Source organism: Gymnoscopelus braueri (genome assembly GCF_963280865.1).
Source record: "Gymnoscopelus braueri genome assembly, chromosome: 13".
Taxonomy (NCBI): domain Eukaryota; kingdom Metazoa; phylum Chordata; class Actinopteri; order Myctophiformes; family Myctophidae; genus Gymnoscopelus; species Gymnoscopelus braueri.
Genome location: NC_137615.1, coordinates 51766371 through 51794353, shown reverse-complemented (window position 1 = coordinate 51794353; position 27983 = coordinate 51766371). Strand labels below are relative to the sequence as shown.

At 41.1% G+C, this 27983-nt stretch overlaps 1 pseudogene across 1 annotated transcript; it reads left to right on the top strand.

Moving 5' to 3' along the window:
- The first annotated feature begins 810 nt into the window (after positions 1-810).
- Positions 811-16226, top strand: LOC308099682 (E3 ubiquitin-protein ligase TRIM35-like; annotated as a pseudogene). The gene is made up of 3 exons: positions 811-2217; positions 14802-15702; positions 15848-16226. The product of its transcript is annotated as an E3 ubiquitin-protein ligase TRIM35-like (transcript).
- The last annotated feature ends 11757 nt before the right edge of the window (positions 16227-27983 follow it).

The window sequence follows — 27983 nt, the reverse complement described above, 5'->3', positions numbered from 1 at the left end:
TGCAGAAACATGTCATTTATCTGCAGTTACAAACACAGATTGAATAAATACAAATCATATACAAGCTAATCAATATGACAACATTCTGAAAAGGTCACTCCAAGCCATTGTTTTGTTATTTTACTCTGACTGAGTACATGACAGGTATCAGATAGCCTCATATGACCTTGTATACAGAATGTTGAACTCTTAATGTCTTTACAGCTCTGAGGAACTATAGACTTTGACATCACACCTCCTACTCTTACTGTTTACTTGTTATTCCAAATCCCATAATCCCATAACTCTTTCTATCATTACTTTCTTTTCCTGCTTTCTGCATGGAAAGTAGTTATTTTGTTAAAAAAATAAGATGAATATATAATAATCACAATACTATGTAAAACCATAATTGCAATGATGTGTTATAGTATCAAGCATTGATGACAGTATGATGAATTAAAAATAATCTCCGCCTCCCTGCCTGTCAGCCAGAAGGATATAATAATTAACTTCTTTACAAGGTAAGAGACCAAAGTAAGTATTTCTTATCACTGTTGATCGGAGCTGTGATGCCTTTAATTGCAAGCTGTAAGATACAGATTTAAGTGGAATATAAACGGTTTAATATTGTCATTTCAGGATTTTTTTTTTATTGTGGCGCAAATGGTGGAAAGATTACACTTCTTGAAAACTTGAGAAGAAAACGTGACAACAGAACATTTGTGTTTTCTACAGCACTGTTTGGAGACTCACTGATCAGTGGGTTGAAGTTGGATGTGAATTGGTGAGTCCTGTCATTTTAACATACTTTGCAAACCAAAGAAAGTCATGGCAGAGAAAACTTTCCTTGAAAGTTATCTGAACTGCCATGTGTGTTCAGAGACTTTCAGAGATCCCGTATCTCTGAGCTGTCATCACAGCTTCTGTTCCAACTGCTTGAAGAAATTCTGGGAAGAAACTAAAAACAAGAACTGTCCCATTTGTAAGAGAAAAGCATCAAAGATCCCAGGAATAGACTTTAGACTGAAGGAACTAGCGGACTGTTATGTTGAGAGACCGAAAGCTGAGTTATCTGGAGAAGAAGTCAATGTGTTGTGTAGTAAACATCCAGAGGAGCCTAAATTGTTCTGTGAGGAAGAACAGAGAGCTGTGTGTCATATCTGTGACTTTCCTCACCACAGTGGTCACAAGCTGCTTCCTATAGGACAAGCAGTCAATAACCTGAAGGACCAACTGAAGCCTGACCTCAAGTCTCTACAGGACAAGAGGAACAAATACAAAGAGGTTGAACAGACATACAGTGAAGTGGTTCAACATAACAAGAAGCAGGTGTTGGCCAAAGAGAGGCAGATCAGAGCAGAGTTTGAAAAGATCCACCAGTTCCTGAGAGAGGAAGAGAAGGGCAGACTGGCAGCTCTGAGGGAGGAAGAGGAGCTGAAGGGGATGATCGTCAGCAGAGAGATGAAAATCATTCAGGAGCAGATCTCTTCTCTCTCAGACAGCATCTCTGCTGTAGAACAAGAGCTGCAGAAACACAATGTGTCATTTCTCAGCAGTTATGAACACATTCAGACCAGCGCCAGAGTCCAGTGTAAACTGTCAGAACCACAGCTGCTCCCAAGAGCGCTGATAGACGTGGCCAAACATGTGGAAAACTTGACTTTCAAAGTGTGGGAGAAGATGAAGGAGATGGTCAAATTCACTCCTGTCATTCTGGACCCAAACACAGCAAACCGTGCTCTCCGTCTGTCTGAAGACCTGAGCCGTGTGAGACGTACAGACACAAAGCAGCAGCTTCCTGACAACCCAGAGAGGTTCACTAAGTATGCCACTGTTCTGGGTTCACAGGGTTTCAGTTCAGGAAAACACAGCTGGGAGGTTGAGGTTGGAGACCACCCTAAATGGACTATAGGTTTGGCTAAAGAGTCTATTGACAGGAAAGATGAGGCACCTATCTCACCATCACATGGATACTGGTGTTTATTGACCAGGAGTGGGATATACAGTAATGGGCATGGACAAACTATAATATTGAATAGGAATCCTCGGAGGATCAGAGTCCAGCTGGACTATGACATGGGTGACGTGTCCTTCTACGACCCTGAAGACATGACTCACATCTACACTCATAAAGATACTTTTACTGAGAAACTCTACCCTTATTTCTCTATTGGAAAAGCTGGTGATGCTGAGACCATTGCTATCAAAGTCTCCCAAGCAGAGACATGTCTCTCTGTAAATCAGCTCCCGGACTACACAATACTTTAACGACATGAAACTTATCATCCCTATTCTGGAGACGAACAGACAAACAAATAGCAGATCTACAAGTTAATTTTGGTGAAGATATTTGCTGTAGAGGGACAAAAGGAGGGGATTAAATGTACACTTCTGAGACTCCAGTCAACTAAGAATAATAGAGATTGGGCCCTCTGTGGCGCAGTGGTAAAGAGAGCAGTTAGCAGTAAGTTTGTCAAACTATTCATTCATCATCATTAACAGCCGTCCTATCATCAGATCATCAGTGCTCAGTGTTTACCAGCAGCAAACACCTGGACATGATTCTCAAACTAACTGGACTGGACTGACTGACTGATTTATTGATTGTGTAAGTGTCATAAACGGTTTGCTTGTTGTGTTTTAAAATGAACTGGAGTGGAGTCTGGATTTGCTTGCATAACTAAAATTAATTGATAATGATTCACTTTTTTTCCTTTGAGAAACTAAATTTGCCTTAACAAAAAAAACAGAGCAAAATCCCTTGGTTGAATTTAGAGTTGGATAATTTTTTTTGTTTTGTGGACTTTAGGACTGGTATTTGGGGTGTTTTGGTGAAGGTATTTAAATCACCGCATTGTGAACTTGTAGATCAGCTATTTTCACCATTTATGTTTGAAAATCAGGCTTAAGTTTTTAAGAAGTTCTTGTTTCATAAACATGTTGTGACAGAAGTTAGTGCGTAGTCACTAATTGTCTTTCCTACTTGTTTCTGGAGGAGTCTAAACTGAGTGTGGTGAAATTGATCAAATCCATATTATGTGAAGAGTATTGTTGCAGATTGAATTAGTAGCTTTTTATGTGTTGTTTACATTTACTGCCGGACAACTAATGATACACTTTGATTTGTGTTATGGTTTATAAACATTTTAATAAAAGTCATGCAAGATTCTAGATTCTTGTTCTTCTTGTCCAGCTTTGTGTTCAAAATGAAATATTTACATTCAATAGGAATTCATATTTAAATAATGATTAAAAGTAATATAAAATTCCAATATTGTAAATCAGATTCACGACAGGAGGTGAGAATATTATGTCCTCTTTATTATGTTGTACATTACATGTGGGTTGTACAGTGGAGACTATACAGTTTTATGTTGTATTTGTTATCAGGCTTGGATTACATTTGGTTTGACATTTACAGACATCTTTGTGATTGAATAGACCACTTTGACAAAATAACTTGATCTAAAAAGTAAATTGATCTAAAATGATAATTATAAAGCCTAACACACAAGGATAATATTAGATGTCATTGATTCATTCTGCTTACACAAAGAAACAAAAAAAATGGTTGCTGCTTTTCAGTTGAAAAGACAAAATAGGTTCTGTTTGATATTTAAATGTAATTTCATTGATAACATATTAACCACAATCATAAGGTAAAATAGAGTGATGTTTAGGAGAAATTAGTGAATAAGGCTAGAAACTGAGGGATGAGGAAAAGAGGGAAAGAAAGCTACAAAGAGAAGCTGCTAGTATTCTTTTTATTTGATAGAGATTTGAGAAAACGTGCCATGTATCCTCTGACTAATAAACTGACTGGAGGTCAGTAATACTAGCTTTGACCTAAAGAGACCTGTTACAACAGCTGGTGTAAAGTAGACCACTGCACTGACAAATTATATAAAATGAATTATATTTACAGTAATAAATGTGTCAGTGTGTTTACATCCAGCCTGGTATCAACAGTTTGACTTTCTACTTGTTTTGATGGAAAGAACCAACTTATCCGAAGCTGCAATAGATGCTTTCATACTGTTTGTTTTTTCCTGTGTGATATTAGCGCACTTGCATAGCGCCCCCAAGTGGACTGCAAGTCATTGCATTGATTCCTACAACAACTTGTAGCGTGTGAGTTGTCCTCAAAGTGACGTCATGCTGGTTGGATGAAACACGTTCTTTTCTACTGAAGTCAACACACAACTCCATAGAAACATATGTTCAAAATCTGTAGTAGAAAAAGTACTCAATCTAGTAGGCTACTTGAGTCACCTATAGGTAGCCTACTCCTGGTCAAAACTAGTGAAAGTGAAAGCTGCTCAGTCATATTTTTTAACTTAAAGTACTAGATAATATGCTTTAAAAAAAACTAAAGTATTCAAAAGTATAAGTACATTTATTTGTTTTATATCTTTACTGCAACCACATGAGTTGGTAACAAGTAGAGTGGGCACAAAGGAAGAGTGAGCTTATCAATGTTAAACAATTAAATATTTGGGGGGGAAAAGGTTTTGGAAAACTTGATTAAGTAAAGTATGCATGATTAGAACAGGCTTGAACATTTTGCAATTAAGGTCTAATATTTCTACAATTGCAACAAATTGCTACAAAACTTTTGGGCATAGAAAAAAAGTTCAGATGACATTTTGGACAAAATAGCCAATTTCACATCGAGGTGCCCACTCTTCCTTAGTGCCCACTCTTCCTGTATCCCATGAGTCCACGTATTTGCTTGTAGAGCTATATTGCACAAACACCTAAAAACGTGAGCATTGAAATGCAATCAAAACAAAAAGTTTTATTGTTAAACATAGTTTTTTATTCAAACAGTAACTCACACACCTTAGGACCAGCTGTAGGAAGGACTAAGCCTTCACATGGTATACATTCTACCATGAGCTACCGGTTAATTCTAAGCTTTGTGTGGTTCTAAAAATTCAGCCGCAATCACCTCAAGAAGGGTCATTACAATGTGTGTCTGTAGGTGTTGTAGTTTATAGAAGAAGGGGCCTTAGAATGTGTGCTGGTGTGGTAATTTATAGAAGGGTCATTAGAATGTGGGTTAGTGTGGTAGTTTATAGAAGAAGGGTCAATAGAATGTGTGTTAACATACATTCTATTGACCCTACCACACTAATTAGTGTGGTAGTTCATAGAAGAAGGGGCATTAGAATGTGTGTTAGTGGGGTAGTTTAAAGTGTCACGGTGCACACTGGGGAACACGGAGGGAACCCAATAGCAGGAGGCGGACAGAGGAGTTGTAGAAATAATAATACTTTACTTGGCAAAAGAAGCAACTCAGGTACACCTCGCATAGAGGGAATTAAACAGTGACCCAGAACACGGACAGCAAACACAGGGCCACACTGCGTCGTAACATAAGGTTATAAAACCGCCCCAGGCCAAACATATTAAGTCCATTAAATACCCAACAGTGTTTAGGCCAACAGCTCGCAGCTGGGCAAGGAACACAAGGGGGGGGACATAAAGAAGAACACGGTCTAATGCGAGCTGCTCCACAGTAGCATCAATAATCTACATATTCAAGCAAGTACAATATTATGTCTGCAAATGTATAAAGAAATCATACAAAATTCCAAAGTCATTCATGTAAATACTGTGATCAGACAGAAACTATTACTGTCTATTATAGTCAGAACAGACACTGAATCACTGCAATCAAATGAAAACAAAATTCTAACCAATTAGTAGATTAACATGTGGACAGAAATGAAACATAGATAACAACAAGCAAATACAAATTAAACAGTGTGCATGAACACTGGGGAGGTTGGTGCTTTCTACTGTTTTGATGGAAAGAACAAACTTATCAACAGCTGCAATAAAAGCTTCATTCTGTGTTTTCTCCTGTGTGATAGCGCCACCAAGTGGACTGAAACGCACTGCATTTAAAAAAACAGCTTGTAATGTGTGAGTTGTCCTCAAAGTGACGTCATGCTGTTTGGATGAAACACGTTCTGTTCTACTGAAGTCAACACACAACTCCATTGAAACACATGTTCAGTCATCAGCGGTGGACAAAGTACTCAACCCTGTACTTCAGTTAAAGTATAGATACTCCTGGTCAAATATTACTCAACTACAAGTGAAGGCTACTCAGTCAAAAACTGTATTTGAGTTAAAGTACAGGCTTTATACTCAAGATGTTATGTTTTAATATCAAAGCATTGCTGTATTGTTTTACAGAACCTTGTAACTCTGAAACCACATAATTAATGCACTGACTTGTTGTGCACTATGCCACACATTGTTTACATTTTTTTGTTAGGACCCAAAGCTCTTGCCAGCTACCTCAGTTTCTTCTTCACAGTTTATGTACAGGTCTTGGCTTAGCACTCCCCTGTAGTTTGTGGACACGGTGCAGTGTTATGCCATATTTGGTTACCTATCAAATTCACAAGTTACTTTACAGCCTTCCTAGAAGTATTTAGTGGAATCAAAAGTACAATATTTGTCTCCCCAGGTCTCTTTAAGTCAATGTTAGTTCTACTGATCTCCAATCAGCGTATTAGTCAGAGGATACTTTATAGAGAGAACACATATAGACTTTGAACATATTTCAAAGTCTCTACTGACCTCCAGTCAGTTTATTAGCAATATGGGAACCCATTTGGTTAAACAAAAATATATATATTTAGCAGAATTTGTCTGTCTACATGACATGCTTTCTCTATCAAATGGATACTAGCAGCTGTGTTGACAACACTGAGCTAGCCTCTTTTCTTTCACTCTTTTCCTCATCCTGCTGTTTCTCACCTTATTCGCCAATTTCTTCTGCACATCACTTTCTCTATTTTACCTTTGCTTTGGTCTGTTTTGGTTTCTTCTGTGTAATAACATTAATCCTATAGTTATCTGACTGCATATATTGTTCTGTTCTCTCATGTGTTTCACTAAATTCAATAAATGTGTTCTGATATGATCAATAAATCACCTGTTACATATTAAACATATACAGTTCATATTTTGTCCTTACAAGCAATGAAGCTGCCACAACTGTTTATTTTATGTTCATGTGTCAGCCTTTATTTCATTTAGAAGAAGTATTTTTTGTCAAAGCTGTCTATTCAAACCCAAAGATGTGTGTAATCTGCAATTTAAGATTTTCCCGCAAAATTCGGTATTCTGTGGCACCCCCCTCACCCGCCAAACACCTGAGCTACCCGTTACATTATGCATAGGTGTGGTTTGGGCGTTACACAAATCAAACCAATCAGTGTGCCAGGTGCCATTGCCTTTAAGAGAAGACTGCGCTAGCCGTCATCCCGATCCAATATATACTCTAGCCTATCTCCCTGTCTGCACTGTTGCCTGGTCTGATTATTATAAGCCACATTGGGCTTGTTTTCCTTCTTTTATTTAATTTTATCCAAATACATTTTTATATTAATTTGTAGCCTATTGTGTTCACAATAAGCAACTTGTTGTATTAGTCAGATCCGGAATAGTATATGAAAGCCATTTAAAATAGTTATACGATTGGTACACACTGCTCCCAAATAATTAATTACATCATGTTGCGAGTGCGACAACGCTCATACAGGCACCCATGGACCTCCAGCTGGTCGACCACAGGGCTGGGCGGTGGTACACAGACATACAGTAGCACATGGGTATAATAAATTGGACAGTTGGCTGTTATTGTTCTATTTCCACCATTCTAATGGATTCCAGGGGTGTGTAAACATCTCTGTAGTAGCTCCATAGTTTCCTCTGAAGTGACGCAGTTAAAGTTAACTTACATCCATATTGTCCCGTTATCTTTCATCATCCACCTTTGTTCAGTAATCCCGAACAGAGCATCACTTTAAGTTTACATTAATCATAGCCTCTCAAACCCAGATACATTGCTGCGATGCGTATGTGCGTCGCCTACCTACCCAAAATAACAGACATACAAGCTATCAACGCGCTGCATCATGTCGTGTCGCCAGCTTACAGATCTGTTATTTTGGGCATCATAAACAATGAGGCGCATGAGGCGTGCGCGCGCCACGGAGTAGCCTAACACTAAACCAAAAACATTACATTACGTGGTCAACAACATACTAGACATGTAACTTGCTTGGAGCTTTTAATGCAGTGGTTCTCAACCTGTGGGTCGAGACCACAATGGAGCACCCAACGCCTGGCGAGCTTGTAGATCTGCTATTTTCACAATATTTATCTGTGGAACCGAGTCAAACAAAATGGGGGGGTCCCCAGTTCAAATATGGTTATTTTGGGGGATTGATGGCCTGAAAAGATTGATGCAGTAAACATGAACGTAGCATTTACGTGGGGAATATAATAATAATATAATATACATAATATAATATTCACCCGCCGCTGGGTTTAACGAGACAGCAGCCAAAACGAAAATCACAGATGATCCGATCATCTTATAAAAAATGTAAGTGCTTAAGATTTTAGCCCAAACCCAACGGGACCCGACCCGGCCCGTCGGCACCGGCTGGGCGGGGTCGACGTTTTTTTTAAATCCAAATAAATTCATATATTAATTAATATGTAGCGTATTGTGTTCACAATAAGCAACTTGTCATATTACTCAGATCCCCAACAGTATATGAAAGCCATTTAAAATAGTTATATTCTTACACAGCTGCTGGCAAATAGGCTAATTAATCACCAGCGCACTGAGTGCAGCAGCGCAAAAGTAGGTCAAATCAATCAATCAAGTCTTGACTGTCAGTTGTCACGACGGCAGAGCCCGCTTTAAAGTTTAAACCATAACATGACATATAGAATGGATCTTCAGACTATTGCGATTGAAAAGCTTTCTTCATGTCTTTTTCACCTCAAAGTAAATGTTGGATTATTTCTTCAAATGAGAGCACAGGCAGCGGGCAGTAGAAGGTAACATTCAGCGGCGGACTGGCCATTTGGCGTACCGGGCAAATGCCCGGTGGGCCGCTGGGCCAGTGGGCCGCTGGGCCAACGTAAAAAAAAAAAAAAAAAAAAAAAAATTTTAATCAAATATTTTCGTTCCCGTTTTAGGATTATTACGGTCATTTCAGGGTCGCGTGGCCCAATTATTAGTTACGTTAATGTTTGGGCTGGGATGCTTTCCAGCAGGGGCCTCAGTGCGGCTGCAGAGTTCATGTGCAGGGCTGGGCTGAAACAGTGAAACGCTCCCCCCCCAGTGTAGTGTAGTGGGCAGTGTATATATTTATATAGCCCTATTTGCTCCAAGCAGTTTTTTAAATAAAATATAGACTGTTGGAATAGGGTGGAAGGACTCCTGTTCTTAACGAATTACCAAGATGTAATGAGAAAAAAGGCTGCATGCAGCAATTAAGCTTCTTTAGAAAAATGACTGACGGGCTGGGCTGGGCCTAATTTGTCAATTATTAGTCGAGCCAGGCTGAAATATTTAGGGGATATGAAAGCTCTAGTTAGTAGTTTGAAGTGCTCATGTGGCCTTATAGTTGCTTCTTTTTGTTTTCATAGACCTGCGGTTGCTTATTTCTCGCCAAGGCTGGCAACACGGCTCATGGTCCAACGCACAAAGCCATTGCAGTGTCTGTGTGCACTTGGCGGGTGGTTTTATAAACCGGCGGGTGCTTTTAGAATCCACTATCCCCCCTCCCCAAGCCGTACCCATGTGTGGGTTGAGAATGTCAATGTGGGGGATATACTGTAGCAACAACACGCCCACAGGCACACCTCCACGCGCAAATAACGGCGTCGGCATAATGGTGACGGGTAGAGCAGGTGCTAGAATAACATATTGGGGCGGCGCAGCTCCATTATCAGTATTTAGCGTGGTTTAGGGGGGGGGGAAAGTGCTCGAGAATAGGGCCCCAAATCTCTTCACCAATAATAGCCGATCTACAGGCTCAAAACTGTGACACTTTATGAGCTTGAAGATCGGCTATTTTTGCTGAATGCTCACCCCCAGAACAGAGACGCTGGTTTCATGTGGTTAAAGTGTTGTGTAACACACACACATAAGTGTTGTGTAACACACACACACACACACACACACACACACACACACACACACACACACACACACACACACACACACACACACACACATAGTGACACCACTATATCTTCACAGAGAGAGACATCTCTACTTGACAGACTTTGATATCAACGGTTTCAGCGTCCCCAGCCTTTCCAATACCGAAATAAGGGTAGAGTTTCTCCGGGAAAGTGTCTTTATGAGTGTAGATGTGAGTCATGTCTTCAGGGTCGTAGAAGGACACCTCACCCCTGTCATAGTCCAGCTGGATTCTGATCGTCTGAGGATTCCTCTTCAATGTTATAGTTTGTCCATGCCCATTACTGTATATCCCACTCCTGGTCAATAAACACCAGTATCCATGTGATGGTGAGATAGGTGCCTCATCTTTCCTGTCAATAGACTCTTTAGCCAAACCTATAGTCCATTTAGGGTGGTCTCCAACCTCAACCTCCCAGCTGTGTTTTCCTGAACTGAAGCCCTCTGTACCCAGAACAGTGGCATACTTAGTGTTCCTCTCTGGGTTGTCAGGAAGCTGCTGCTTTGTGCCTGTACGTCTCACACGGGTCAGGTCTTCAGACAGACAGAGAGCGCGGTTTGCTGTGTTTGGGTCCAGAATGACCGGAGTGAACTTGACTCTCTCCTTCATCTTCTCCCACACTCTGAAGGTCAGGTTTTCCACGTGTTTGGCCACGTCTACCAGCACTCCTGAGACCAGCTGTGGTTCTGACAGTTTACACTGGACTCTGGCGCTGGTCTGACTGTGTTTATAACTGCTGAGAAATGACATATTGGGTTTCTGCAGCTCTTGTTCTACAGCAGAGATGCTGTCTGAGAGAGAAGAGATCTGCTCCTGAATGATCTTCATCTCTCTGCTGATAATCATCCCCTTCTGCTCCTCTTCCTCCCTCAGAATTGCCAGTCTGCCCTTCTCTTCCTCTCTCAGGAACTGGTGGATCTTTTCAAACTCTGCTCTGATCTGCTTCTCTGTGGTCACCACCTGCTTCTTGTTGTGTTGAACCACTTCACTGTATGTCTGTTCAACCTTTTTGTATTTGTTCCGCTTGTCCTGTAGAGACTTGAGGTCAGGCTTCAGTTGGCCCTTCAGGTTATTGACTGCTTGTCCAATAGGAAGCAGCTTGTGACCACTGTGGTGAGGAAAGTCACAGGTATGACACATAGCTTTCTGTTCTTCCTCACAGAACAGTTTAGGCTCCTCTGGATGTTTACTACACAACACCTTGACGTCCTCTCCAGATGACTCAGCTTTCTGTCTCTCAACATAACAGTCAACTAGTTCCTTCAGTCTAAAGTCAATACCTAGACCCTTTGATGTTTTTCTCTTACAAATGGGACAGTTCTTGTTTTTAGTTTGTTCCCAGAATTTCTTCAAGCAGTTGGAACAGAAGCTGTGATGACAACTCAGAGATACGGGATCTCTGAAAGTCTCTGAACACACAGAGCAGTTCAGATAACGTTCAAGGAAAGTTTTCTCCGCCATTTCCTTTGGTTTGCAAAGTATGTTTAAATAACAAGACTCACCAGTTCACATCCAACTTCAACCCACTGATCAGTGAGTCTCCAAACAGTGCTGTTTAAAACACTAATGTTCTGTTGTCACGTTTTCTTCTCAAGTTTTCAAGAAGTGTAATTTTCCCACCATTTGTGTCACAATAGAAAATATCCTTAAACGAGAAGAGTAAACCGTTTATATTCCACTCAATGTCCTGAATACTTGCATATTAACTTGCCTTTAGCTTGCAATTAAAGGCATCACAGCTCGGATCAACAGTGATAAGAGGCTACGTTCAAGTTCTCTTACCTTGTAAAGGAGGCAGGGAGGTGGAGATTGTGTTTAATTCATTATACTGAGTAGTCAATCATTAATGCTTGACACTATAACGCATCATTGTAATTATGGTTTATTACAGAAGTTTTACATTGTATTGTGATTATTAAATATTCATCTTATTTTTCAAACAAAATAAATAACTACTTTTCATGCAGAAAGCAGAAAAAATAAAGTAATGATTGAAAGAGTCATGAGATTTGGAATAACAAGTAAACAGTAAGAGTAGGAGCTGTGATGTCAAAGTCTATAGTTCCTCAGAGCTGTAAAGACATTAGAGTTCAACATTGTGTATACAAGGTTATATGAGGTTATCTGATACCTATCATGTACTCAGTCAGAGTAAAATAACAAAACAATGGCTTGGCGTGACCTTTTCAGAATGTTGTCATATTGATTAGCTTGTGTATGATGTGCATTAATTAAATCTGTGTTTATAACTGATGAGAAATGACACATTGTGCTTCTGCACCTTTTATTCAGACTCTCTCAGACAGGGGGGGGGAGTGGTGGTGGTGGGGGGGGGGCTTCCGTACATCCCCCCAACAACAATGTGAGGCTGGGGAGAATCAGAATCCGCATGCAGCCTCACTTTGGCGTTGAGGGAACGTAGGGTGGTTGATGGCTGATCGAGGCAGCCACACCTGGCCTGGATCCACACAAATTGGACTCTGGACTTGGTGTGAGTGTACACCTCGATACACACACAATCAGTCATCCTGACAGCCGAGAGAGAGAGAGAGAGAGAGAGAGAGAGAGAGAGAGAGAGAGAGAGAGAGAGAGAGAGAGAGAGAGCCTCTGTTCTGACAGCAAGTCCATCTGCTCTGGTTTGTATGTTGCCCTCTCTTTTTAGAACTGTAAAAGAGCAAATGTATAACATCTGATCTCACATGTAACGGGCCACAGGTCACACCATGAAGGACCAGATGGGGGGATTATATCTCCATGCTGGCCTTGGAACGCCTCGCGATCCCCCAAGATGAAGTAGCTAATGTCGCACTGGAGCTCTCTGCTGGAACTGTTACCCCCACTACCCGATTCCGGATAAGCGGTTGAAGATGGATGGATGGATGGATGGATGGATGGATGGATGGATGGATGGATGGATGGATATATTGTCCTTTCTCCTACTACAATAGCCATGGTCTTTGCTCCATTCATTTCCAATGAAAAGTCCTGTCCACATTCATCCAATGTAATATAGTGTTTTATTATTCTACTATTCTGAAATATGATCAGATAATGATATAGAGGAGTATTTCATTCATGGTCATGCCTACTGTAAGAGCAAAGTTATCTTTTTACACAGCCAAAAAGACCGGACCTTTGGCTTATTCAAAAAATTATTTGTGGACCTTCAAGATTTGTAGTTGAGGATGAGGACCCCTGCTCTAAACATTCTCAAGAATAACCTCTTCTCACAAAAGGCACATTTGGTGTAAACTCTACAACTGTTACATCAGCTGCCATCTACCTCTTCCTAATCTGTATGTGTGTGTGTGTGTGTGTGTGTGTGTGTGTGTGTGTGTGTGTGTGTGTGTGTGTGTGTGTGTGTGTGTGTGTGCGTGTGTGCGTGCGTGCGTGCGTGCGTGCGTGCGTGCGTGCGTGCGTGCGTGCGTGCGTGCGTGCGTGCGTGCGTGCGTGCGTGCGTGCGTGCGTGGAGGCTAGTTTGGATCCTCATCAGCTGCAGTTCTTTTGTAGTAGCCTCTATAAGTTCTGCTCTTCATTCCTTGTCAGGTCCTTGTAATATGTTTTTTTTACTCAGATGATTCCTGTCCTGCTGTCTGCTCTGGTTTTGTGGCTTCCCTGGACCTCACCTCACCTGCCCAGCCAGCCTAAACCTCAGGCTAAAATTGTTGCCTAATCCTTTGTCTGACGTTTTGCCTACTTTTGCATCATTCAAGTCAATAGTTTAATATGAATATAAAGGCAAGATACATTATGAACAAAGTGTTATTCACATTATACAATAATGCAGATGTAACTGTACAAAATACTTTTTTTAAATACTGATGATCAGGGGCGCAGCCATGGGTAGGCCTGGGTGGGCCGTGGCCCACCCACATAGAAAGCTGGCCCACCCAATCGATTTTGCAAAAAAAAAAGTAAACAGTCAAATCAGGCAAAACTAAGAATTAAATAATATAACCCTAACCCTAACCTTATCCTAACCCTAACCCTAAAACCGAAATAAAGTAACAAAAAAACGCCCAAAATCCTCCCAATAACCGAACATTTTCGCACGTGTCAGGGACACATGGGTCGGGGACACATGGGGACACACGGGTCGGGGACACGTGCCCACACGGGTCGGGGACACATGCACTCGCGCAAGTCATCAACACGGATCCGTCCGATTATTCACATTCCAGCCAGATTGGTGAATTCCAAACATTGCTGGTCCACACTAACCTACCTGACCTGGCGGAGACCTGTGCTCCGAGGAGCACTTTTTCTAGTTTATCTCTGCTTTCAAAATTGTACATATGTATGTATATCATGTACATATAATTTATAAATAAGATGAATCACAATACAATATAAAAGTTCTATAACGTGATTACAATGATGTTTATATAAAACAATGATTAACTACTCATTATAATTACATAATTATTAATGGGTAACCCATAACCACTTTGATCCTATAGCATCCCTATTCTGGAGGGAACATTCACCAAAAATAGCTGATCTACAAGCTCACAATGTGTAGTGTTGCTACACGTTGTTGGTTTCTAGATCAGCTGTTTTCGGCAAGGATATTTAGTGTAGCCCAAATACAGTCAATTGAATATAGGAGTTTAGGTGATTAACGAGAAAGATAACTTGAAAGTAAATGTTATTATTGATTGCAAACTGTAGGATTTGCTGTATGCACAGCAATACAGGTTTATACGACATTGAGGAGAATATAAATGTTTACTCTTGTCATTGAAGGATTTTATACTGAAGAAAACCAAACCAAACAAATGAACAAAGAACTGTCCCATTTGTAAGAGAAAAGAATCAAAGGATATCATTATGAACTTTACACTGAAGGAACTAGCTGACTCTTATGCTGCGAGAGAGAAAGCTGGGTCATGTGAGGAGGAAGCCATGGAATTGTGTTGTGAACATCCAGAGGAGCCTAAACTGTTCTGTGAGGAAGAACAGAGAGCTGTGTGTCATTTCTGTGACTTTCCTCACCCCACTGGTCACACACTACTTCCTATTGGACAAGCAGTCAATAACCTGAAGGACCAACTGAAGCCTGACCTCAAGTCTCTACAGGACAAGAGGAACAAATACAAAAAGGTTGAAGAAACATACAGTGAAGCGGTTCAACACAACAAGAAGCAGGTGGTGACCACAGAGAAGCAGATCAAAGAAGAGTTGGAAAAGATCCACCAGTTCCTGAAAGAGGAAGAGAAGAACAGACTGGCAGCTCTGAGGGAGGAAGAGGAGCAGAAGGGGATGATTGTCAGCAGAGAGATGAAGATCATTCAGGATCAGATCTCCTCTCTCTCACACAGCATCTCTGCTGTAGAACAAGAGCTGCAGAACCCCAGTGTGTCATTTCTCAGCAGTTATAAACACACTCAGAACAGCGCAACCAGTGTAAACTGTCAAAACCACAGCTGGTCTCTGGAGCTCTTATAGACGTGGCCAAACACGTGGAAAACCTGACCTTCAGAGTGTGGGAGAAGATGAAGGAGAAGGTCAAGTTCACTCCTATCATTCTGGACCCAAACACAGCATCCCGCTGGCTCTGTGTGTCTGAAGACTTGACCAGTGTGAGACGTACAGACACATGGCAGCAGCTTCCTGACAACCCAGAGAGTAACACTGAGTATAACAGAGTTCTGGGTTCAGAAAGTTTCAGTTCAGGAAAACACAGCTGAACTGAACTTTTTTGCTTTATTGTTAAATTAGTTGTAACATTTGATATGTGATTCAAATGTTTGTTATCAGGGCGTCCTTGAAAAAGAGAGATTGCTCTGAATGGTTTTCCCTGAATAAATAAAGGAAAAAGAAAGAAAGAAAAGAAAGGTAGAGGTTGGAGATCATTCTGACTGGACTATAGGTTTGGCTAAAGAGTCTGTTGACAGGAAGGGAGAGATATTTGTCTCACCATCCTATGGATTCTGGTGTATATTACAGAGAAGTGGGAAGTACACTAATGGTCTTGGTGAAACCCTCCCATTGAGGAGGAATCTTTAGAGGATCAGAATACAGCTGGACTATGACAGGGGGGAGGTGTCCTTCTACGACCCTGAAGACATGACTCATATCTACACTTACAAAGACTCTTTCACTGAGAAACTCTACCCATTTATATCTGTTGGAAATACAGGTGATAACACAACTACTGATATCAAAGTCTGCCAAGAAGAGCCATCTGGGAGGAAGCGTTGTGTACAGTGATTGCGTGCGTGCGTGCGTGCGTGCGTGCGTGCGTGCGTGCGTGCGTGCGTGCGTGCGTGCGTGCGTGCGTGCGTGCGTGCGTGTGTGTGTGTGCCCCCAGAAACACCCAATTACACAACACTTTAACCACATGAAACCTACTGTGTCTGGTCTGGGGATGAACATTCAGCCAAAATAGCCAAGCTTGCTTGTAGATCAGCTATTTGGCGTAGATGGACAAAAGGAGGGGATGACATACAGACCCCTGGGAGACTCCAGTCAACTAAGAATATAGATATTATGTAGAGAGGATCAGTGGAGCAACACTCTCATTAGTGCAGGAGAATAATGACACACTCTCATGTTCAGGAGAGCAGTGGCAGGTTATTATGTTGTATAAAGTAAGACAATACTTTATCAAAGTGTTCATTCATCATCAGTGACAGTCATCTATGATCAAATCATCTTCATATCCACTCTGCTCACTGTTTACCAGCACTAACACCTGGACTGGAATCTCACTGACTGACTGACTGACTGACTGACTGACTGACTGACTGACATAAACTGTTTGTTTGTTGTGGTTTAAAATTAACTGGATTGGAGTTTGGATTTGCTTGCATTCACCAAATTAACTGAAAATAATTGACCATGATTTGCAAGCTCCCAACGTGTCACGTTGTGTTGCGTTGGGAGCTTGTAGATCTGCTATTTTTGGCAAATGCTCCTCCAAGAATAGGCATGCTGGGGTTCGAGTCAGCATATTTATGTTCACGTGGTCTGGTACATCATTTGAACATAATAGCTGAACATCTCTATAGTGAGTCATCACTGCATCAAGTTTATAGAGTTTCAATAAGGAATTAGATCCATACAACAATGAGTTCATTATAATAGATCTGAGAGACAGTGCTGTTGCACACTGAGGTCCAGTGGTGGAGGAAGAACTCTATTTTTTTTACTTAGAAGTATCAATACCACAATGCAGAAATACTTTTACTTATGTTAAGTAAAACTGAGGTATTTCTAATGTATAAAATGTATAAAAATATTTTAAAAATAGCAGATCTACAAGCTCACGGCATGGCACATTGCGCGCATTGAGAACTTGTAGATCGGCTATTTTCAAATAGCCATAGTACAGGGCTGAAGTGGTTATAGCGGAGCGGCTAAATGCTTTTTTCTGGCAGAATCTTTCAATTTATGATACAAGCGTGAAAATTGGCATGAGCAGTCTCCATGGGTCACTTGACAAGAAAATTGTCCGAGGCAGTTGTAATTTCAAGATGGTGGCCATTTTTCAAGATGGCCGACATCTTAGTTGGCAGTTAAGTGATATGATGGTTTATTTGGTGATACAAGCATGAAAATTGGCATGAATAGTCTCTGTGGGTCACTTGACAATAGGCCACCCACAGCTACTTGACATTTCAACATGGCGGCCATTTTTCAAGATGGCCAACACTTTAGTGGAGCAATTAAGTTATATAATGGTTTATTTGGTGATACAAGCATGAAAATTGATATGAGCAGTCTCTGTGGGTCACTTGACAATATGCCACCCACAGCTACTTGAAATTTCAAGATGGCGGCCATTTTTCAAGATGGCCGACACTTTAGTGGAGCATTAAAGTTATATAATGGTTCATTTGGTGATACAAGCATGACAATTGGCATGAGCAGTCTCTGTGGGTCACTTGACAATAAGCCACCCACAGCTACTTTAAATTTCAAGATGGCGGCCATTTTTTAAATGAAAAACCACCACAGTTAAGCTTAAATCATTTAGTTGGTGATACAAGCATGAAAATTGCCATGAGCCGTCTCAAAAGGTCATTTGACAAGAAACCCCACAACCACCACTTGAAATTTCAAGATGACTTTCGTCCGCCATGTGGATCTTTAAATGATACCTTTTCTCATAGAAATGTATTGGGTTCCTCAAAAAGCTCTGTCAAGAGAGGTTGTTTGACTGTGTTTTGTCTGACTCCTCGCCCACGACCTGTCCAGTTTGGTAAAACCTGTCAGGAGTTGCCTCCCACTGGCATAGCTCTCAGGGTTCACTGAGGTACTCAAGCTCCCTTACCACGACACGGTAATAGTCAAAGGGGAGGATTTTTTTTTTTTCTTTTTTTTTTTTTAAACTAACAGCCATTACATGTGTCAAATAAATACTAAGAGATGGGGGAACAAAAAATATGACTAATAAATTAGCACAGTTGAGGTGCTGATTAGCACAGTTGTGGTGCTGAACGGACAGTGCTCCAAAATTATAATTGAGCAATGGCTAATACTGAATGGCAGTAGCCACGGAACCATGACAAACTATAGTAAGGAACTAAACTGAAAATGTGCTTCACTGTTACGTATGGCAGTGGAAGGCAGTGGAAGCAATGTTACAAAGTAACAACTGAAAATTACACACTAATAGACTGGTGACAAAGTAAAACATGATGCACCGATGTGGCGAGGGGAAGCCGAGCCATAGGCCTACACTTGAAAACAAAGAGGACAAAGGGGAAAAACTCTGGCAAACAAACATGCAAATAGGTTCTAGCAGGGGCAACTACATAGGCATGTGCAACTGAGTCCATATTTGAAGCACTTACACCTTCCAGTACATGCCTTGGTGCACCCACATTTGGTCAACTCCCAACAACTCTCCGCAATAGGTGGAAGTGGAGTCCAGAAGACTTTCCACTTCTCGTCCTGTTCCACCCATCCCCAGTCAGATGGGCTTGGCATTTGTGGATGTCGCTTCAATGCCTGTCCCCACACGTATCCAGCCTCATAAGAAGCACGTTTGGCATGCTCTTTGAGTGCTGCTTGAGTTGGTGGGATCAAGTCATAATGTCTTTGCTTTCTGGCAAAGAGATCAAGCCTGGCCTCGTTCACAGTTGTGACATCGCTGGACCTGTCATACATGAGCACAACAAATCTCTCGCAGGTCACTATCCTCCACTGCAGAGGGACATTCGCTGAGTGTTGCAAATGTGTTTGACACCTCATCACACACGTCCCATGTGTTCCAGGCAGACTTCTTTGATTTGCCATGGAAGGATGACACAATGTCACAACCACTGAAGGCATGGAAGAAGAGGATACCACGTGTTCTCTCTGGTCCTATGGCTGAAACTACCTCATGTATTGGGATCCATCTTGTCTTCTCTCCTTTGCCAAAAGTCACCCACATTTTTTCAAGGCCAAGTTGCATCAAAGAGGGCATAACAGAAGTGGCTATGATTACAATGTCTGTGTCATTGGCATCGATCATCAGGGATTTGTGTCCTTGTTTCACTGCATGTTGGGCATGAAGGAAAATACGTGTGTCTGCCTCTTCATGACTACACGGGGCTACTGCATCCAGGTTAGCAGCTTGGTTGCTAACAGCATCTTCCCCATTCGTCACAATGACTATATTGGCTGTTTTCATTTCCGTAACTTTATCAGCAAGGAAATGGAACAATTCCTGCTTGTTGTTTTCATCCCGTAGGAAGCTTTGCCAGTTTGACGGAGTTTTGCCTGTGCCTGTTACTCTCCTCCTGATTGCTTTTCCCCGTTTTGACCTTGCCTCAGACTTCAGACTGGACTTCCAGTAAACATCGAACACGATGTCCGTCCGCCTGTATGTATGGCTGTATGTCTCTATTCTTGGAAGTATGTCACTTATTGCATATTCATCAAACGTCTTGCTTGAACGTGGTGGCAGTGTATTCACCATAGCTGATCCATCCACTATAAGAACATCTGATTCTGGCTTTTTTTCAGGCAATGTCACTTTCGCTTGTAGTATCTCAGCCAGGTGTGATTTGGTACACGTGCAGAGTTTCCCTCCATCACTGAGAGCGGCGGGAGCTGATTGGTTCTCATGATTGAAGAACTCTTGTAAGTCACACTGCCTGTTCTGGCAAGAGATGAATAGTCGGGAGAAAAGTTGGTAGTCATCCTTAAGTTCCTTCATCTTGGAGTTTGTTCCACTGACAACTGGCTTGTGCTTGAAGAAAGTTACCATATTCTTCTTGATAGGCTTGTAGAAAGAGCATGGACTGTCGAGGCTCTGTAAATCTGTCATGAAAGACTTGAACTGTTCTCTGCCTTGTTGGTGATGCACGGCTATCAGCTCAGCTGAACTGGCATCAACAATGTCCTTTGTGTCCAACACAAGCAGATCATCTGATTCTTCCATGAAAGGGTTACCCATTTCCCTCATGACTGATGTGAGTCGTTTCACTTTCTCCAAAAATGCTTTTTGAGCAGCCTCTGTTTGTTCATGGTGATGATTACCTTTCTTCACATCTTTAGCTCCTGACACAGCTTCATAGTTCTTAACTAGACGGCTCACCTCTGGACCTGCTAACATCCATCTTCGCAGTGCTGATGGGTTCTCTGTCAGCCCGACTGCTCCCCCATCACCTTTGATCACAGCATTGAGCCATTCATGAGCCTGATCAATTGCCACTGCAGAGAAAGCCCTGTCTGACTTATGTACTACAAAGTTCCCCTTGTGGAACTCTGCAGCAACTTCTGGATGTTGCTCCTCAATGCACATCATGTCTCGAAGGTGTATTGGAAGCCAACGAGCATAATTCACATTGTTGTTGGCAAAAAAGTATGGGACAAGCAACCCTTAGAGACTGCTCATGCCAATTGTAATGCTTGTATCACCAAATAAACCATTATATAACTTAATTGCTCCACTAAAGTGTTGGCCATCTTAAAAAATGGCCGCCATCTTGAAATTTCAAGTAGCTGTGGGTGGCCTATTGTCAAGTGACCCACAGAGACTGCTCATGCCAATTTTCATGCTTGTATCACCAAATAAACCATTATATAACTTAATTGCTCCACTAAAGTGTTGGCCATCTTGAAAAATGGCCGCCATCTTGAAATTTCAAGTAGCTGTGGGTGGCCTATTGTCAAGTGACCCACAGAGACTGCTCATGCCAATTTTCATGCTTGTATCACCAAATAAACCATCATATCACTTAACTGCACACTAAGGTGTCGGCCATCTTGAAAAATGGCCGCCATCTTGAAATTACAACTGCCTCGGACAATTTTCTTGTCAAGTGACCCATGGAGACTGCTCATGCCAATTTTCACGCTTGTATCATAAATTGAAAGATCGTAGCACTTATCTGCTCCGCTATTAATGTATGTTTTGTAATAATCAAAATATACAAGGTACGTAGCTATAGTAACTAAACATTTCAAATTATTGTAGAGGGGTAAAAAGTACAATATTTGCCTCTGAAATGTAGTGGAAGTAAAAGTATAGAAAATTTGAAATACTTCAGTAAAAATACCTCATAATTGTACTGAAGTGCAGTACTTGAGTAAATGTACTTAGTTACTTTCCACCCCTGCTGAGGTCGCTAAAACCATCAGGAGTCTTGGAACAGCCAGACATAAAGATGGTTTGATGTCAAGAAGAAACATGCTATTGATATTGATTGGGTCTTCACCAGGAAACACAATTCAAGTTGAGCAGTTTTATGCATATGGAGACAAATGTATAGAATGTATGTTTCCATTCAGTGATGTGCTTCCATGTTAGGCAAGGCTATATGTAAATATGCTATGCTAAAACCAGGGAGGGCAGTTATGGGTTAAGTCTTGCTCAGGGACTACCTTGACACGTAGTAATATGTGTGATAATATGGACGTATCTATCGTTTTACTAGTAAGGTTGTGCTGAGAAGAGTGACCTCTATATGACTGTGTAAAGTATTGCACAAAGATGTGTTTGATTGTAACATTATTAAAGAATGGAATAAAGTTTAGGGGCCTTGATAAATCCAAACACACAACAATCACAGTGACTGTAACTCAATCAAAAGTTAGTGAAAATACCAAGTAAGGATATTTTTGATGTCCACAAAGAACGATGATTGTTTCTGTTGTTGGATGGGAGAACAGTTCAGAACTCTGTCATTACAGATCTCAACATTGATTGCAGTACATTTACAGACCACAAGGGGAAGAAATGGCTCATGTAGGCCTGTAGAATATTGAATGTAGTCTTGGCTGTTATCTCTTTTGTCAACATAACCTAAAAAAGCCCTAAACCAGAAAGTGCATTTTTCCTGGTTATAAACAATATTTGGTCTCATGTTCTTTTTCCATCTCAGACCCTGAACTTGCTCATTGTCTTCTTCACACTGAAATAATCAATCATCATCACTTCATAAAATAAGTTCAGTGCATAGGCTAACTGTGGTCCCGCATTCCTGTTCAGTTTCCCATAGCTTGGTTTGAAACATGTATGAAGGTGTCATACAGTATGTGTTTCCAGTTTAAATCAGCTGAGGAACTCAGGACTACAGTTATGCACAGAACATGTTGTTGTCCATTGTAATGATGAAGCAACACCATGGCTCTGTGATTGTTTTGACACTTTGTTCTATGATTGGAATGTTCCAACTTTCTCAGATCAGGTGTAACATATTTATGAAATAACTTATACAGCTCTTATACAGTTGTAAAAACATGATTGTAGAAAGTCATTTGCCACCCACTCTGTGACTTTGCTGCAGGAACACAGTTAGATGGTTCAAACACATTTATTGCAGAGAAGGAAATAATTATGTTACAAACCAAAGCAGATGGACATGATGTCATGACAGAGATTTCTCTTGAGTGTGTGTGTGTGTGTGTGTGTGTGTGTGTGTGTGTGTGTGTGTGTGCGTGTGCGTGTGCGTGTGCGTGTGCGTGTGCGTGTGTGTGTGTGTGTGTGTGTGTGGGGAGATGACTGATTTATCCTGTGTGTGTTCAGAAATATACTTTGAGAATTTGCTGATTTCAGAGTGCTCTGGTTTTGATGTCATTGAGTTTATCAGTTCATTTATGAACGGTTACAGGAGAGACTCATTAAGTAACATTGATGTTTTCATCTTTGAAAATTCATTTAATTCATCCCATGTATAAACCAACACAACGGCAGAGATTATATTATATATGTACTGTGTATATATATATATAATTGTTTTAATTGGAAGTGTGGATGTCCAGATCTAAGGTGTTGTAGACTCTATATATGTGTGACAGCATTAGTCTGCACTGTCTATATCTACACCTGCAGTGTGTCAGTGTGTTTACATCCAGACTGGTATCAATGGTATCAACGGTTGGATTTTCTACTGGTTTTGATGGAAAGAACCAACTTATCAGCAGCTGCAATAGAAGCTTTGTTCTGTTTGTTTTATCCTGTGTAATTACACCCCCTAGTGGACTTATTTCATTCCTATAACAGCTTGTAGTGTGCATGTGAGTTGTCCTCAAAGTGACTTCATGCTGGTTGGATGAAACTGGATTCTGCTCTAAGTCAACACACAACTCCATAGAAACATGTGTTTATCATCCGTACATCATCACCACCAGAGGCATAATTCACGTCACCTACGTAAATACATTTTGATAAACTGTATGTGAAATTTGACACGTAAATATTCCTTTAGGACACAAAACAATTTTTTTCATTTTCTTGCAAACTCCTACTTAGCTCTAATCAGAACCAATTGACCTTATATCTGACCCCAACCAACCATAACCCAATAGCTCTAACCTGCTTCCTTACCCCTAACCCTTACTTAACCCACAGCATGTTTATCAAGGTAAAAGGTATCAAGGAACTTATTTGGAAATGGGAACCCACATTGTTTTTTATGATGTCAAAAGTGTTTGTATCATATTTGATACTACAGGTCTAAAATAAATGTTTTTTTTTTTTTTGTAATGTTAAAACCGACTTGTGCCAATCTCTATGTAATCCTGGGCACTACACTCCCTCTGCCACTCTAGGGAGGCCAGGGCCGAGCTCATGCCTCCTTCAATGCATGAGAGCCAACTGACCTTCTTATCACCTGACAGGGGAGAGTTTCCCTGGTCGGACGTAGCGTGTGGAAGGAACACGTTATTCCAACCAGTTCCTTTCCCCTCCATCAGGCGCCCCGGCTGGCCAGGGGGAGGCAGTAAAACCGACTTGAAATACCCCTTGTAATACCCCTTGTATCAAATATGATACAACAAATAAATGATACAAAGGAATGTAAAAAAAATCAAAAAAAATCTAAAATGTTTTAAGACCCAATAAAGTGTCCCTTTTCAAAAATTTTGAATTTTCTGACCTTTCCTTCATAGTTCAGGTTCTAGAGGGTTAAAGCCTGAAGTCCTGACCTGGCTCTTTTTATTTTCTTTATATTTGACCTTTGAAGGTTAGGACCTCAATATGGAGCCTTTCTCCATGCATGAAGAGAAACTCTTAGGTATATTACAGTAGGAAACTGTCTTTAAACAGTGAGCTAAAGTTATAAGACACGCCACAGCATAACATTCTATTATATAAGGTCACAGTAGTTTATACAGAAAATGTATAAGACTAAACTAAACTGATGGACGTTTAGTGAAAACATGTTGAATGAGTAATGGTAAGGGGAGTATGTGGGTTGTTTCCAGCTCATTGAAGACCACCCATAGAAATAGACCTGTTTAGTGTGAAATGCATGACCCTACCTTTACCTGTACTAATAGATAGTTTTTGTCACATATTAAAACAAGTTGAACACACTGAATGATTCTGTGCTCTCATTAGTTAAATAAACCCACCTGTGTTCCCAAAATGCCCAACACCTTTAAAAAAAGCATCTGCAACACAAATTAACTGAAATACTACGGCTGTAATCAAACTAATTCTTCAAAACAAAACAACAAATAAATGTGAAAATAATACAAAATACTGAATAGCTCTCACACTGATTAAAAATATAGAATATTTAGTTTATTACTGACCCCACTGGCACTGACAAACTCACCATTTAACTGCTGTACTGAAGCAACACTCATACAGTAGTTAACTCACAATATAAAGTTTATTAGTACGCATCTACATTTATAGTTGATTTGAATGATCCACTGATCTTTCTGCAATATTAACTTGACTCTGAAAACCTTGTAATGTTGAGCCTGCTGTTGGTCTACAATGTATTGAGTTGAACATGTGTTTATGTTTGAACAACAGGTCTTCTCACAGGTTGGTTTTATCCAGTCTTTAGCCATTTAAACCCTAACCACACGACACCAGCCTTTCCACACGGCAGGAAAAAAAAAAGTGCTTTAACCCTTTACTACAGTATATGTTGTGTGATGAGTATCGAAAATAGCACTTCTGCGATCTCACAACACATCGCAAGCCTGTAGATCTACTATTTTGTGTTACTTTTGAAAGCTTTGCAAACATTCTTTTGCAAAAAACAAACAAACAAATGCTTATTGACATGCCGCAAATATGGATTCCAAGATGAAAGTGGTTAAATGTACTGTAGTGTTTATAATTTCAGGGATATCAATCTGATGTAGCTTGTCTTGTTTCCTACAACCTACTATACAACAACTACCTTTTATGGAGCCAAAGTTAATTGGACTTTATATATATTAATATCAAATTGTGTACATCTACATGTACAGCAAACTAGCAAAGGTCTCATATGTATATATATATAAGGGTTAAATGGTTAACCTTATTTTGGTGCTTTATTAACAGATTTTTCCGGAGACCCCCTGGAACCCCCTCAAGGACCCCTGGGGGTCCCCGGACACCACTCTGAGAACCACTGATCTAAGTTCTCAAAGTCCTTGAGGGGGTTCCAGGAGGTCCCCAGCAAGATGTGTTAATACAGCATCACAATCATTTTAACCACTTTATCCATTTACATGTTGGCTATTCAAAAATAGCAGATAAACAAACTTTGTGCCGCGCTGCGAACTTGTACATCTGCTATTTTAGAACTTTTTTTTTTTTTTTGGGCGGAATATTTTGAATAATATTTGAACAGGAACTAGTAAAAGAGATCACATCTCTCCCACACGGCTTCTCTGCCCTGACTCCCTCTATTATCCTGAACACAATTTAAAATCCTTCTCCTTGTCTACAAAGCTCTTAAAGGATCTACACCATGAATTAAAAAAAAATAATGTAATATTTAATATCATATAGTTTATGTCCCTCAAACGTTTTTCAAAAGGTTTATGTCGGAACTGAAAAACGGGAGGGATTGTATCGCTTGTGACGTCACGTGCGGGGGTAAATCAGTTTGGTCTGTTTTGAGACCAATTTACATAAAACCCAAATTATGCTGTGAAAGCCTGAGTGCTCAAACTGGGGTATTTTTGGGGATAGAAGAGAGGTAGGGGAGACCAAAAACACACAAAGAGGAAGGAAAAGTAAAAATTCATGTTGTAGTCCCTTTAATGGTCATGCACCATAATGTCTTAACCCATTAAAGACCTGAGGCCGATTCCAAAAATGTCTTCTAAATCTAAAAGTTTTCTGAAAAAAAACAAAATGGTATATATTTGGCCGCGGACCCCTATCTCAAAATATGTTGTTCCAGGGACCCCCAGAAGCAAAGATTTGAGTAAAAAATATATTATATTCAAAGATTTGCAAACATAGCAGATCTACAAGCTCATAGCACGGTGTGAAGTCTTCTTCTTATCGTGTCCACAAGACAGTCAGTTACAAGGCTTGGCTAGATGTGGTTCAGCCACAGCTGAACACATTGCTGTCCCTTCTCATTAAACTCTGCCAAGTCCGATGCTGTGCAGGGTTGCTCCAGCAGGGGGCATATCAGGAGGTGCTGCATGGTTTGTGGTTCAATGCCGCAGTCACACGCAACGTCCCCGTCATTTAGGTATCCCCATTTGGCGAGAGTGGCTTTTGCACGTCCAACACCAGATCTTATTCTGTTTAGGCATTTCCACACTGCGTAGTTGGTGTCTGCTCCAGGGGGCAGTGCCTCGCTCGCCTTTAGCTCCATTGTTGTTGCTGATGGGAGGTTTTCAAGTCTTTCTTCCCACCGAGTGACTCTTTCACTGCTTGTGCTCGGTGTTCCGAGAGGTGGGACGCTCTTCAGGAAACTTTTCCTGGATTTAAGGCGGCTTTTGGCTGGCACATGGCCGAAGAGAGGATGTCTTTGGTCAGTAGACTGTTGTTGACGCTCTTTCTTGCTTGCTGCATTTCGTCGTATCTCTGGTGGGGCTATGCCTGCCAGGATGTACAGACGGTCTGTAGGTGTTGATTTCAGGCAGCCTGTGATAAGGCGGCAGCTAGCATTGAGGGCGGGATCCAACTTCTTGGCATGGGCAGCTCGCTCCCATACTGGGCAGGCATACTCGGCAGCTGAGTAGCAGAGGGCTAGTGCGGTTGACTTCAGAGTCTGTGGGTTAGCACCCCAGGTTGTGCCAGTGAGCTTGCGGATGATGTTGTTCCTCGCACTCACTTTGCACTTGGTCTTCTCAGTGTGGGTCTTAAAAGAGAGGCATCTGTCCAGGGTTACCCCTAGGTAGACTGGGTGCTCACAGTGTTCAAGGGAGGTTCCTGACCAGCTGACCTTCAGTTGGTGCTTGGCTTCACGGTTTCTCAGGTGGAAGGCACACACCTGTGTCTTAGATGGATTTGCACGTAGGTGGTTCTCTTCATAGTAAGGTGTTAGCTCTGCCAGAGCGTTGGAGAGTTTGTCTTCCACAACTTTGAAATCAGTGGCTTGTGCACCTATGCCAAGATCGTCTGCATAGATGAAGCGGCGGGTGTCTGCACTTTTTGGTTGGTCGTTGGTGTAGATATTAAAGAGAAGTGGTGCAAGCACACTTCCCTGTGGGAGGCCATTCCTGAGTCTTCGCCACCTGCTTTTCTTTCCTCCTAGCTCAACGAAAAAGTGCCTATTTTCAAGCATGCTTTCAATCAACTCTGTAAGACGGGTGTCTCTTGTGGTCTCCAGGATC